This window comes from Trematomus bernacchii, unplaced genomic scaffold (assembly GCF_902827165.1).
Source record: "Trematomus bernacchii unplaced genomic scaffold, fTreBer1.1, whole genome shotgun sequence".
Classification (NCBI taxonomy): domain Eukaryota; kingdom Metazoa; phylum Chordata; class Actinopteri; order Perciformes; family Nototheniidae; genus Trematomus; species Trematomus bernacchii.
In genome coordinates, this window is record NW_022987942.1 from 1,786,602 (window position 1) to 1,802,478 (window position 15,877).

Below are 15,877 nucleotides of genomic sequence, written 5' to 3' on the forward strand. Positions count from 1 at the left end.
TGCGTGTCTTTTCCATTCATGTAACAGTTGCTTAACTTCTGCTGTTTCCATGTTCATGAGCTTCCTGTCTGGTCTGTCTCCCAACTTCTTCAGGTTGAGTACACGGGATATGGCAGGATCTTGAGACTGGGCCTGCAGTAACTCCTGCTGCGATATTTTAATGTCAGGCTGATTATCTGCAGTTACCTCCTGAATATGTGGGCTGCAGGTTATAGCTGAGATCCAGTCCACCTCACAGTTTTTGTGTCTCAGCTGCGTGAAGTATTGCGCATAACACTTCAGGAGAGCATTGCTCTGTGCATTCCCTCATGTAGAAGTCCATACTCACAGGTATGCGGGACAAGAAGTATTTTTCATTTAATCGTTTATTTGAACCGGGACAGTGCACATTAATGAACATTTTTAAACAAAATAATGCTTTTAAATGTAAATGAGCCGGATTTTAGCTTTGAGCTAGTTTCCATCCGTAGTCCCGTCACACACAACATTTATGAACATAACATTTATATACATGGCAAACAGAAATACATGATATGCAGAAAGAGCATGAGCAGCATACACGCCACAAGGCAGTACAATGTAGCAGCTACGACATATCAAGTGCAGGAGGAGATAAAAGAGCTACACAAAGTGCAAAAAAAAAGCTACATAAAGTGCAAGAGGAGATACCCCTGTATTAAAGTGCATTTAGCGGTGATTGCACGTCTGGTTGTTTCTCATCCATTCTTTGAGTTGACCTTTAAAACTATTGAGAGTGAAACAATCCCGTATCTCAGTTGGGAGGCTATTCCACAATGAGCTGCCTTTAATGGAAAGGACATTTTGTCCAAAAGTGGTCCGTCTGCGGTGGACTTGTTTGTTTGTTTGTAGCCTTTATTTAACCAGGTTAAAAAATCCCATTGAGATCAATGATCTCTTTTTCAAGGGAGACCTGCGGTACATTAGTTACACATAAAAACAACAGAAAACAAAAGGACATCACAACATAATTACAGGGGTATAAATTAGCAACCTATTTACAGTGACAGGTATCCAATAACATTTCATCCAGCCGTGCTTTAAAATGATGCAAGGGAATCAAAATGCTCAGTTTCAATGTTTTTTGCATAGTGTTCCAAGCTAGAGGAGCAGCGCACATAAAAGCTTTAGTACCTAAAACAGTCCTAGCACTTGGCACATGTAATAAGAACACATCCTGGGATCTCAGGCAATAGCTACTTGCCACTCTCCGTGAGATCAAAGAGCATATATAAGTCGGTAGTTTACCCAGCATGGCTTTATATATGAATATGTACCAATGACTGAGCCTCCGACCAGTAAGTGAAGGCAGACCTGCCTTGGCATACAGGGTACAGTGATGAGTAAGTACTTTACAGTTAGTAACAAATCTCAGAGCACTGTGATAGGCGGCATCTAACCTTTCCAGGCAATGGGCAGGTGCATTCATATATATCAAATCACCATAGTCTAGCACAGGTAAAAAGGTCACAGTGACTAGCCTTTTCCTGGCTTCAAAAGAGAAACAGGACTTGTTTCTGAAAAAGAAACCTAGTTTAACCCTCAGCTTTTTAAGCAGATTAGTGACCTGAAGTTTAAAAGTAAGACAATCATCAAGCCAGATACCAAGGTATTTATAACAGCTAACCACTTGGAGTACTTGTCCTTGCATAGTAACAATATCCAAAGCAGTCTCTGGAGTCTTTTTAGCTTTAGAAAAGAGCATTACCTTGGTTTTCTCAACATTTAAAAGAAGCTTAAGCTCAGAGAGCTGAGTCTGAATAATGTTAAAAACAGCCTGTAATTTAACAACCGCCTCCTTAATGGAGGGACCTGCACAGTACATCACGGTATCATCCGCATAAAAATGTAAAGTAGCTTCATCCACATTTTCACCTAAACTATTGATGTAGATGGAGAATAGAAGTGGACCTAAAACAGAACCTTGAGGAACACCATTAGCAATGTTCAACCACTCAGAAGACAGCCCATCAAAGTGAACACATTGGGACCTTTCAGAGAGGTAGTTCACAAACCACCCCACTGCATGGCTGGATAAGCCAATACTGAGTAGCCTCTGCTTTAAGATGCGATGATCGACGGTATCAAACGCTTTAGAAAGATCAATAAATAGAGCTGCACAGCTCTGCTTTTTATCTAAAATACTTGTAATGTCATTCACCACTTTCATTGTCGCAGTGATGGTGCTGTTTTTTCTGAAGCCTGACTGATGTTTAGACAGGATATTATTTTTACATAAAAACTCCTTTACTTGTTCACTCACTAGGCGTTCAAGAACCTTAGCCAGAACTGACAATTTCGAGATTGGCCTATAGTTATTTAAAACAGTTGCCTCCCCTCCTTTTAGTAGTGGCAGGACATACGCTGACTTCCATACTTTTGGAATTGCATTTGTGCTGAGGGAGAGGTTAAAAAGAGAAGTAAGAGGTGGAGCAATAAAATCTGCAGCTATCTTTAAAAAGAAAGGTTCTACGTTGTCCGGGCCAGCCGGTTTCTTAGGATCTAGCTTGGTTAAGGCTTCATGAACAACATTTACAGTAAAAGGAGTAAAACTGAAAGGGTTTTCCAGACCACATTGTTCAGAGTCACAGACTGTGGTGTTCACAGAAGCAGAGTTAGTCACAGAATCAAACAGAGAGCCACAGGACACAAAATGCTTATTAAAGCAATTTAACATGGTGGCCCTGTCCGATATAGAGCCAGATGTTGTGGTAAGGCACGGAGGTAGCTCATTTCGGATCTCACCGGTGGATATCGATTTTATGGCTTTCCAAAATTTCCTAGGATTATTTAGGTTTTCTGTAGTAACTGACAAATAGTACTTCGACTTAGCACTTTTGACATGTGAAGTGAAGCTATTCCTTAGCTGCCTAAAACGCAGCCATTCTACCTCTGAGCCTGATTTCCTAGCCTTTGCCCCGGCCTTGTTTCTCTCATGCAGGAGACTGGACAGTTCAGCAGAAAACCAAGGAATGTCTCGTCCCTTTACTCTAAATTTACTCAGGGGTGCATGTCTATCTATAATTTCCATAAAACCAAGATAAAAATAAGACCATGCAGTTTCTACATCAGCACACAGATCGATTTTTCCCCAATCAAACCCAAACTGATCATGAACAAAACCCTGCTCCACAAAATGTTTTATGTGTCTCTTAATAATAATACGAGGTTTAACCTTTTGGACCTTAGTGTCCCTAATTGTGGCTACAGCACAGTGGTCACTCACATCATTCGCAAATACTCCCACAGATGGGTATTTATAGGGAACATTAGTTAAGATGAGATCAATTAGGGAGGATTTATTTGGGGACTTAACGTTAGGGCGAGTAGGACTGTCAGCAATCTGAGTAACATTCAGAGAGATACAAAGGTTTTTAAAATCCTCTGATACTGCAGTTAACCAGTCCCAGTTAAAATCTCCAAGTAGCACTATTTCCTTATAGTCTAGTTGCGATAAAAGACTTGCTAGTGAAGACAAGGAGTCCTTGACAGCTGAGGGGGGTCTGTAACAGCCCACCACCATGACCTGTTGCCCCTTTGCCACTTCTATATTTAAGGCTAAAAATTCGAATTGCTTACTGACAGATTTGGAAACCAATGTGGTTACACTGAACTTATTCTTAACATAAATGGCAACGCCACCACCTTTATTAGGCCGGTCGGTACGATACACATTATAACCATTTAAGGCAATGTCAGAGGCCAAAATAGTTTTATTTAGCCATGTTTCTGATAAAACAATGACGTCAGCGTCAGTCGAGCTTGCCCAAATGCGGACAAAATCTAGTTTACCTCACAGACTGCGCACATTCAAGTGGATGAAACCCAACCCAGACCTAGCTTTAAAATCAGCAGGAGTAGCGATCTGACTACTACTACTGGGCGGACCAGGGTTAGGTTGAACATTTCCTGACAGTAATAACAACAAAAAAAACAGGCATCTTTTCCTCTTAATCGACACACATACATTGTCATCTACTTTAGAATCACCGGAAAAGTCTGCGAGAGTTTGATTAGAGTTTAAGAAGCAGTCCTGAAGTACCATCATCGCAGGCAAACAAAAAAGAAACATATTTTGTCGAGCAGATTGTCTGCGACAAGGCAACCAGTAATTGTTTGTGTAACACATCCGAACCTTTGCAGGGGATGCCTACTGCGGGTGGCAGAACAGACCTGAATCCAGTAGACTTCTCAGTCCCCTCTGGTTTCTGACCTACAGTAGTGCAGCGTCCAGTGTGTTTTTTGTGGATGAATTCCCCTAAAGTCTGCGTCTGTGTTGCTTTTTCCTGGGCGGTATTTCAGAGTTATGTTGAAGTCAGCCAGCTCAGACACCCAGCGATGTCCAGTTGCGTTCAGTTTAGCTGTGCTCAGGACATAAGTGACAGGATTGTTATCACTGTATACCAGGGCTATTCAATTGGCGGCCCGTGGGCCAAATCCGGCCCCGGGGTATATTTACTGGCCCTTTGAGTATGTTAAAAAGTAATCAACATTTTTTTGGGCCTTAATTCCAGAGAGGGTGTTACATTGAGAGATAGAGGGGAAGACATTGCCTGAAAACTTCGGCGGGCTCGGGTTTCGAACCCACCTACTAGCTACTATAGTGACAACTCCTTTCATTTATTGCATCTCTGCGTGAATGATTAGATCATTTCACCTAAATGAAATCAAATGAAATGATGTTGATGGTTAAATCAGCTTCACCTGTAAGCCTACTGAGTTCTGAACTTGCCATTTAGATCTATAAAGGCCTTGGGGCTATGTTGTTTGATTTAATTCAACACAATATATGCACTCCACTATGCTGTTGTAGTATTTACTGTATCTGAAGCTCTTAATATGATTGCTCATATTTCAAGTAGGGCTGTCAAGTTAACGCGTTAATAACGCGTTAACGCAAAAAAAAATTAACGCCACTAATTATTTTAACGCGATTAACGCATGTGTATTTTTTGTCCTCGGCCGCCGTAGTTTCAGAGCGCATCGAGTGTAAAATACCATCGACAAGCTGATGCTGACAGCCCCGCTCCTGCCGCCCGCTTGTGGCAGACCACACTTCCACGCTCACTGGCAGGCCCGGACTGGCCATCGGGAGGACCGGGAGGGAGTGTGTATGTGTGGCGTGACTCGCGCGAGTGAGGCACACCTTACGTGTTGTTGTTGTTAGCATCTAGTGCTAGCTAGCTGCGCTAACGGATATAAGGAGCTGTTTCAATGACATTTCGCCGACAACTGCGCCGAGCACTTGACTTTATGCAGGTAGCCAGACAGTGTGACATTGTACGAAAAGTCAGCACACTCAGCACGGATAGTACGCGCAACATTATTGCAGCGTCCAGGCAGCTCCCATTCGAGCATATATGCCTTGAGCTGCACATAGCTCAACGATCCATCACAGTGTCTCCACACCCCCCCCCCCCCCCCCCCCCCCCACACACACACACACACACACACACACACACACACAGTATTATTGTATGAGAGGTTCCAGGTTGAATTGAGGCGAATATTTGTAATGTTCAGAGGTTGTTGTGTTTAATATTCATGAGATTATTTGTCATTGTTCAAATGATAATAAACAAACATATAAAGCATATTTGTCCACTCATATGTTGATAAGAGTATTAAAAACTTGAAAGATATCCCTCTAAGGTACATTTAGAACAGATAAAAAATGTGCGATTAATTTGCGATTAATCGCGATTAACTATGGACAATCATGCGATTAATCGCGATTAAATATTTTAATCGACTGACAGCCCTAATTTCAAGCCATCTTTTTCCCGGCCCCTTGCTTTGGATCATTTTCATCAACCGGCCCCCATTCCAAACTAATTGAATAGCCCTGCTGTATACTGTAACAGAAGGAGCATAAAACAAATAATCTCTAAATCTGTCTGTTACAGCCCACTTCAGCGCTAAAAACTCCAGTTTCCCTGAATGCAATCGATAGTTTTTTTCTGCTGGTGTCAATATTCGTGAGCCATAGCCTATAACTCTTAGTTTGCCCTCCTGTCTCGGATATAGAACTCCTCCAAGCCCCTCTTCCGAAGCATCTACATGCAAGATAAATGGATCCTCAAACCTGGGGTAAGCTATTACCGGTGGGTTAGTTAAAACATCAACTATAGTCTAAGGCTTTCTGGTGGGTGTCACACCAAACTATTTTCTGATTTGGGGGAGCCTGACCCTGCCTAGCTGATCGAGACTTACACTTTGAATTGGGAATTGGAGTTACATTGGCTGAGAGTAAGTCATACAGACACTTTGCATGGCGAGAGAAGTCTTGCACATAGCCTCTATAATAGCCTAGGAAACCAAGAAGTTTACGCAGCTCTTTAATGTCAGTGGGGGGTTTAGCCTTTAGTGCTCTAACTGCAGATACTTCCCTTTCGTCCATTTTGTAACCAGCAGCAGAGATCACTTTTCCAACATAACGAATGTGGTTCTTTACTTCCTCATACAATGGTCGGGGTATGGCGTTATGCGTTTTCGCTACTGGAACATCATCAGATAACTTAATGTCCATATTTAGGTTCTTTATGTAGCCTACCTCATCTTTGTGTGTAGAAAACTTACCTGACTCCTCCCTGAGCATTTGTTTAATGAATGTTTGTTGTTCACTTGTCAGGGGGTTCACATTAACAGGTGGATCCCACAGTTTGCCTTGGCCATCACTCTGACACTTTTCTGTGGTTGGGTTGGGTGGAGTTTGACAATTTTCAACTACCACCGAGCTAACCTGATGTTCCTCTTGCGTTTCATGCGAGGGTTGTGTGAGTGAGCTGGTTGGTCACCATGTTTCATATTCGGTTTCAAGGGTACTGAAGTGTGGCTGGTGAGGTGAATGTTTTTGTCCTCCTGCCTTCTTTGTGAGCTTTTGGGCTTAACTGGTGAGGTATGATTAGGACGTGGATCATTGTGGGACTTGGATTCTAAGGTCATGACATGTCCCTCAGTCACAGCCTCTGCCAGTTTCCCTGCGGCTTCAGTTTTTCTCCAGCTTTTTCAGCAACCGGGAACCTTTCGCCGTGAAGTTAATAATCTTGGTAGGACCTCCAAATTGTTACACCACTCAGACTGCAAGGGCATTATAGATGTAGAAAACGTTCATTTATTAACTTCCACAAGGCACGTGTGCAAGATGTCAGCATCACAATTGATGTCACAATTTATTGAACATGTCAGAAACAAAAACATACAACAATAATAATAATATATATATATATATCATTTTCTTTCTTGTTTTTTCTCACTCATAATAATAATTATAACAAAGTACAAACAAATTATAATACAAAAAAATAAACAACAATAAACAACAATAATTCTCAAATAGAGTGGCGAAGTCCCTCCCCTTCCGGTGGACCTCCATGGGACCTTATTTCGGAAAAATTATGTATTGAAGTCAATGGAGAGAGAAAGATTATCTTTCGATCCCGTTTGAATTGTGCCACGAATTACACATATGTTGTTTGTCAATTTAAAAGATAATTTTGCAAGTCAAAAAAAAAAAAATGTGTCGTAAAACTGTGAAGTAACACATTTGTTTGTGTGAAACGCTCAATGAACTACATCTCTGGTCAACAACACACGTCACCAAGATGGCCATCACTACTGTCTTGTCAACACAACGATTGACTACCCTCACTATCACCACAATGAAACACGTCCTGAAGAATGTCATGCAAAGCTGCCTGCCTGCCTTCCTTTGATTCTCTCTGAACTGCCTGGTCGTTTTAATGTTTAATGTCAACCATTTGTGCAGATAGCATGAAGTAGAGAAGATCGCTAGCGTTAGCGTTAGCATTTCTCCCCCGGGCTTAAATTGTGTATTATAGAATGATCACACCGGTGACAGTACTCTTCAAAGGGTTCACGAAATATGACTACTACTCTTACTGTTTAACATTGTGGGTTACTTAATGTTACTTCATGTTAAGGCTAATAAAAATGACAAGGCTGTAATGCTAACTAACGTGCTAGCTACTAGCTAGCTTGATCCAGAGTACTCCTGGTCCTTTCATCAGACGGGAAGCGAAAGAACGAGCAAGACCCATTGCTGGTATAATAACAACCTGGTACTAAGCACACAGGCATATTGTTAAAGTTATCTTATCTTAGCCAGCGCCATATAGATAGATTATATCTATATGGCGCTGATCTTAGATCTTAGTGGAGGAAAACAATTGTGACATCACTTACGCGACTCTGGGATTTGTAGTCTTTCTAGTTACGTATTTTTCATAGTCTTATATTTCAACAGTTTTACGACAAACTGTGACTTTTTTGACATGGAAATGATTTTTTAAGATTGACAAACATCATATGTGTAATTCATGGCACAATTCAAACGGGATCGAAAGATAAGTTTTCTCTCCCCATTGACTTCAATGCATAATTTTTCCGAAATAAGGTCCCATTACCCGGAAGTAAGTGGGCGTGACTTTGCCACTCTATAGTCTCTGTCATGTTCAACAGGGGCAAGAAGAAGCTTAAAAAAAACTTTTCTGGTCCTACCCCCTCTAGCATACATTTTCCTTATAAAATATTAGGTCATCGTCATCAGCGATATGTTTGTCTCAAAGCACAATACACAGACACACTTCTTCTGTTCATGTCCAGCATAACACAATGATGAACCATAAGGTGATCTGCCCCCTTGTGGTATAAACATGCATGTGCAGGTAGACAGCCTCAACCTTATGGGTGCTACATTCGCATACAAAGCCCTAAACAGTTTAGACCCACCATACCTGGCAGATCTTTTAAAACCATACACACCCACACGGTCACTGAGGTCTGCTGACAGATTACTTCTGGTAGTCCCAAAATCAAAGTTAAAGCAGCGACGAGACAGAGCCTTTGCTGTTGCAGCTCCAAAATTATGGAACTAATTGCCCCTCCAGGTTAGACTTGCTCCAACTCTGCCTGTTTTTAAATCTCGTTTAAAAACCCATTTATTTTCTCTTGCATTTACAGGCCAGGTGACACTTGTGCTGTTAAATTTGGGTTTTTATCTTACTCGTGTTTTGTATTGTTTTTACGTCATGTAGGAGAGTTTTTCAGTTTGTGGCTTCTGATCTGGTTTCATTGTCTCGTGTTTTACATTTGTTTCATGTCCTGTCTTTTTTTATGTATTTATGCTATGTTTTTATACAGTTGTTGGTGTACAGCACTTTGTTCAACTCTGTTGTTTTAAATGTGCTATAGAAATAAAGTGGATTGGATTGGATTGGATAATACACTTAACCTCTTAAGCACGGCGGTCAAAAAAATTCAACCCAGTCTCACGCTATTTCGTGTTATAGTCACGAAATTAATTTAATCTATTGATTCGTGTTCACCAACACGATTTTCGCATTTTTTTCGTGTCACACAGAACGATTTAAAAAGCAATGTATTTCTATTGGTAGTATGTTTCGTGCCTGCAACACGTCTTTTTGTCCGGTCGGGTCTTGGAAGACCAGAAGCTGTGTGGTTCATAAACACATTTTCTTACTCAATATCTTACCCTAAGCCTAACCCTATCCCTTTTATTTTAAATTGTATAATGTCTGAGTTTTTTTGCCGTCTGCGAGGAAAAGAAATGGCTCAGAGCCTCAGAATACTGTAATCTGTATCTTTTGTCATCTCTTTTTCCTTCTAATTTGTTATTATTTGGTGCAGGCACGAAACATACTACCAATAGAAATACATTGCTTCTAAAATCGTTCTGTGTCAGAATACTGAAATCTGTAATTTTTTTTATCTGTTTTTCCTTCTAATTTGTTATTATTTACATTGCTTTTAAAATCGTTCTGTGTGATACGAAAAAAATGGGAAAATCGTGTTGGTGAACACGAATCAATAGATTAATTTCGTGACTATAACACGAAATGCCGTGAGACTGTGTTGCCCCATTGAACCCCTCCCACCGTTTTTTTTTCGAGATAATGACTCAGGGCTTCTTAACATTTATGAATGTATAAATGTGTAGCACCAGATTAACGGGAAGAATCTCAGCTAACTGAAGATATGAACCATTTTTACCAAAACAAAACACAAGTCTCATAAGAAGCGTCTAAATGACCCCTGAGCGAAAAAATTCTAACGCACTGCGGCACACAATTCAAGATAAAAAATACCCTTATTACTTATCGTAGCTGCACATACAATATAGCCGATTAAAGCTGAGACTCCATTGATTATTTAGGTATAGTATCATCATCACTGAGCGATCCGAACTTGCGACAGGGGAAGCAAACACAGACATCACAACACGTACCTTTACGGAGCTTTTACGGCAGATCGTCTCACCGTAGCTGTCAATTAGGTCAAAAGACGTGTTCAATGTCATTAAAACGAAAAAAAAAATGCTACAACTGTTGATCCATAGGTTGATAATGTACCTGTTCCTTTAAAAAAATTATTTATAATCCATAATTCCATTTTTTATGTAAAAATCGGAGCGGAAAAGTTAGCTGCTAATGGTAGCCACCAGAGTGTATGCAGCTTCCGGTTTTGGTAACGCGTCACTCTCACTCCTTATTTGTTAACGTTTTGGTGTGTATATAACTTTCCCTCGATTCCATTGGCTCTAGCGGTTATAAAGAGATTTCATTCATCAAAATCGAGCAAGGGGGGCCAGAGATAGGTCAAATCCACCCAAATGACCCCAGAAGTGGGTTTTTTTGGCTAAATCTCTCTAAAAAGGTCAAATGTCACTTGTTTTGTATCAATCTTGATACAGGGTACTTATTATATGTTGTACTTTGGATTCCTAAAGCTTTTAGTCTACTAACCCATCATCCAAGGGTAGTTTTCACTATAAGTAAAACAAATTTTTTGGACGGACACTATAATTTACAGTTTTTTACTATGTAAAATCTGAATTTTCTTTAAAATAAAAAACATCTATATTGATTCTGACTTTTCTACATCCAACTCACAGGTTTATCATTACTTTGAGAATAAAGATTATTAATTTAACCCTTTTAGAAGGGAAGATATGGTCATTTGTTCTGGGAATGTCATTTTCGAGCCTGAGACCTGAAAAACAGGCTCAGGGCTTAAGAGGTTAATGGATGGTTGAAAGGTCCCATGTCATGCTTTTCCGGTTATTACCCGTCCTCTTGTGTGTTATGTAGCTTTTTCTGCATGTAAACGGTCTGCAGAGTCACAAACCCTCAAAGTACACCCTGTAGCGAGTACAACTCTAACACAGAAAATACCTGTCTATGCTGCCCCAGAACGCCTCGTTGGAGATTTCTTTTTCCATTTTTTTCTTCCTGGTAGTGACGTAACGGTCAATCCAATCCAATCCACTTTATTTGTATAGCACATAATAAAAACAGAGGTCATAGTGACCAATACGCGGAGCTCCTCACACACACACACTCACTCAGCCTTATCTTTTCTCAGCCGCGGCTCCGCGGATCTCCGCACACACACACTCACACTCACAGCCTGCTCAGGCTGAGTTCCGTGGTGTCTCGCTGTCTCGCAGACCCCACGCTGCAACCAGGAAAACGACACCAGTAATCCAGCTCACACTGTCCGCTCCTGGAGCCTCAAAGGGCGAAGCAGCGAGCCCCGCAACGTCCGCCAACACGGCACCCAGACCCCACGCAGCATTCTCATCTGTTTGTCATTACTGGTGTCATTTTCTGGTTGCTAACAAACGCCATTGTAACACATAATCACTGATGTTCCGCTGTAACGGTGGTGGACTCATCAGAACAGAGTGGGCGAACTGACCAATCAGAGCAAAAAGGCTCATAGGGAGGGGGGGGCAGGAGCTCCAACAAGCTGTTTAGGACAGAGAGTGAATACACATACTATACAGAGATGCTGTAACCAATGTGATTTTGGAACATTGAACAATGTAAATCTATTCTAGTAGACCTCAACAATGGAATTGTGATCAGTAGAAATGGCCATGTCATGTCATGAAAAATGTAGGGGAAGCCCATTTTTTTGGGTTGGTTGGGGGGGGGGGGGGGGGGTCAATAACGTAACCAGATGAGTGATTACAGCGCCCGGTATCATTTTACACACATTTGTATCACACAGATGCAGGACTTGCACACGCCTGTTATCTAACCGACAGGTCCGCACGCACTCTCCAGCCGAAACTCTCGTTTTATTAATTTAAGCATTTTCTTATTAATTTATGCAGACACACCCCCCCCCAAATGCAATACCAGCCGCTCAATGCGCAGTGCATTCATTCACAAAGTAAATCAGGAGACCTTTAAAGTTTTATGTACACATCAAAGTATCAGTAGGCGTGTATGAAACACATGAATTCAAAAACAATTATGTACAGAAACATTTGCATGCGATAGTCCACCTTCTCTTCCCTTCCCTTTCTAACACACGGCAAGTGCAGCAACAGTCCTCGTCTCTGTAATTAGCTCAGTCCGTAGTCCAATAGTAACTAAAAAATATAAACAATCTCATCTATTCAGGTGAAATCGCCAGCCGCCTCTGAAGGGAAGCCAGAAGCAGCTGGCTTCCCTTGGCATGGCCCTGACCAATCACAGGTTGGCAGGGGCATCACGTGGGCCTCATCTGATTGGTCAATCCCTCAATTTTTTTCACCAAGGGAAACCCAATCTGACTGGCCTCCTCTCGCAACAGTGAATGCAATCTACTGTTTCAACATCTAGAGGGGCGCTGTTTGTTTCACTCTTTGTAAAATACTCAATGAGAGTGGGGGAGAGACGGGCCGGCAGCAACACACAGCAAAGGAGAATTATCGAAACAAAACAAAGTGTTTTTATTTATTTATTTAAATTATAACTACAATCCGAAAAAACAGGGGAAGCCTGGCTTCCCTTGGCCTCCGGGAGAAAACGCCACTGGGATCAAATCACACTGACAGTTTACACCAGGGGTACTCAAATACAAATCTTAAAGGTCCAAAAAAATGTTTCAATAAGACAAAGGTCCGTTTATTACGGTCATTCAAACTTTTAAACAATTGCAACAAGATTCTTAACACGAGGTTGCAAAAACAAAAATAATCTGTATGCAGCAGTTTTCATTGTTATTGTGTCTGTGCTTGATCCCTCAGAGTCGCAGTGTAAGAGCTGCACAGTTATGAATAAAGGCAGCTGCACCCTCTTTCCTTCAGCATTCCCATTATTGCTTTATAAATGTCTTGCCCCCTTGTGTGTCCACTGAGGTTCGTCAGGCCCAACACATCTTCAACAAACTCCCCCTTTGCCTCATCATAAAAACTCACAAAGACCAGCAACTGAGCATTGTCAGTGGTGTCAGTGGACTCATCCACAGCTAAGGAAATGCACTGTGCATTTTTTATTCCATCACAAAGCTGATTAATCAAATCACCAGCCAGTATTTATGTTCTTCTGGTTGCTGTGGAATCTGAGAGGGGGATTTGCTTGATTTGACCTGTTATTTCCTCTTTTTGTTTGCCTTCAAACATGGTCTCCATCACTTCAGTCATGCAATCTTTTATACTTCAGTTATTATCCAGTGGAATGTCCTTACCTACTGGCCTAGTTACAGTGGCGAGCCGTCAGGGCCCTCTAGGCCCTCTGTGAGGGCCTAAGATATTCCAAAAAATAATATTTAAAAACATTAAAAAAAAAAGAAAAAAGTTTAAATATATATTTTTTTAATATTATTTTTGTTATATTTTTCATTAGTTTTACCGAAAAAAAACTTGATTTAATAAAATAACATTTCCAAATAAATAAATCCTTCGAATCTGCCTGTTCAGTCTGTTTGAATGTCAGTTACTATAGCGGGCCTCTCTGCGATTCACAGAGGGCCCGCTATAGTAACTGAACGAGAGAGTAATGTCAAATGACAGTACAATTGACCAATCATATCTTCCCTCTAAATGGGTGGGTTTTATTATCGCGGACTTTATGACGAGTTCCGCCCGCTGTGAAACTTTTCTTGTTTCCATAGCAACAACAACTTCCTGTCAACAGCGTGAACTCGCCTTCAAAATAAAAGCATGCCAAATTACACTTAAGACATACAACTGCAACGAAAGTAACAAACACAATGCAATATCATTTTCAATGTGAAAGAACACAAATGGGGTTCACAGGTGTTGTTTTGTGTGGTAGAGGGTCGCTGTCATTGATGCGTTTTGCACCCTGGGCCGTTGTTTTGATATTCCGCTGAAGTATACGCTGTGATGTAATAACTATTTTTTTTTTTTCGAGTGAAGGGGTGGGGGTCAGAGGGCCTAGGTATAAAGCTCACGGCTCGCCACTGCCTAGTTAAATCAAAGTGGTTACTTTTTGGCTGGGCAGTGTAGTTTTACACACCATCTTATTTGACTTTCTCAGGACTTAAAACAGTTTTTTGGGCAGACCCCCACAAAGAAAAATATATATTTACACACGTAAGGTCATCATCTTAACAGTGTTGTATGCTCATCCGTGAGCTGAGCATCAAGTATTACAGCTGAATGCGGCGATTACCATTTTGTTCAGCAAAACGCCTCACAAAATTAATAAGATCCAAAGCTTTAGTGCGTTTTGATTCAATGCTGAGTACAGCCAAACTTGACAGTCTCTTCTCTGTCATTGTAGACCGCAAATACCTCATTCCTTCAGTACTTGGGTCAATCATATTTCCACGCTCGCGCCAGGGCCGGGGGAGGGGTTACAAGACGTGCATCTTGTGCTGCATTCACTTGCACTCGGACATTAGAGACTTTCTCTCATAAATGTCAGATGAGCCACAACTTTTCTTTCAAAACAAAGCTGCCAACTGGGGTGGCAAGGCCTATTTTTAGGGTGGCAGTTGCCACCCCATGCCACCCCGGTAGGTGAAACTAGGCTACTAGCTACAGTACAGATGCAACTAGATGAGCTGTTAACTCTCGCTCTGTCTCAGACAGGTTGAAAGAGACGACACACGCATTTTTCCCACCCGCATTCCGTGAAGACCCGCCCTACTGTGCCTCTGATTCGCAGACTATTGGTGGGGGGAAAAAACGCTGACGGGATGCTGAATGTGATTGGACCAATGCGTTGACAGACACACACAGAGAGTGGAACAGCCGGAGATGCAGAGCGCTGTTTGCAAGTGGACATAGCAGAGAATTTTGACTCGTTGCGTTGTGGCGATGTCTCGCAGATAACACAGATAACACAGATAACACAGATAATACAAATAATACATATGAAAAGTATAATTTGCTCAGAGTCCAGAGACAGTTGTGGTTCGGTCCGGATCCGGACCGGAGTCCGGACTTTGAGGATGCCTGGTTTACACCTTCCCGCCCTGAAACATAAGTTGAGTCATAGAACCTCAGAGTGAGGGGAGTCAAATCATTAATCATTCTGGGGTGTAGGGCACATTGCCATAGATGTTGCATCTGCCAATATTGTACTGTAAACTCCCCTCCACCTTAACAATGTACAAAACATCCCTATCCTTGACTAGTTCATTAAACTGAATTCCCTCTTGTATTGAAGATTCACGACTCGGCCATAAATCTTAGAGGCATCCTAGGAAAAATGTACACATCTACGCAGTGGACGATCCAATGCTGTGAATATTGAAGATGCCATGCTCCTGAAACAGCTATTTGTAATAATTCAATTGATATGCTGTTCTAAAATCCTTAGATTAAAGAGGACCTATTATGCTTTTTGGGCTTTTATATTTCCTGTAGTGAAATATAAAAGCCCATACCTACAGTATATGCATGCACATATACTGTAGGTATGTGTGCATGCAAATGGTCTGCAAAGGCTAAAATCCCTGTGTTCCCTCGAGAGGGAGTTGTATAAATGTATTGATTCGTATATACTCAACTTTGAGGGGAGAATACCATGACAATGCAGGATGTGAGTCAATCAAATGAAGTGTTGCTAGTATC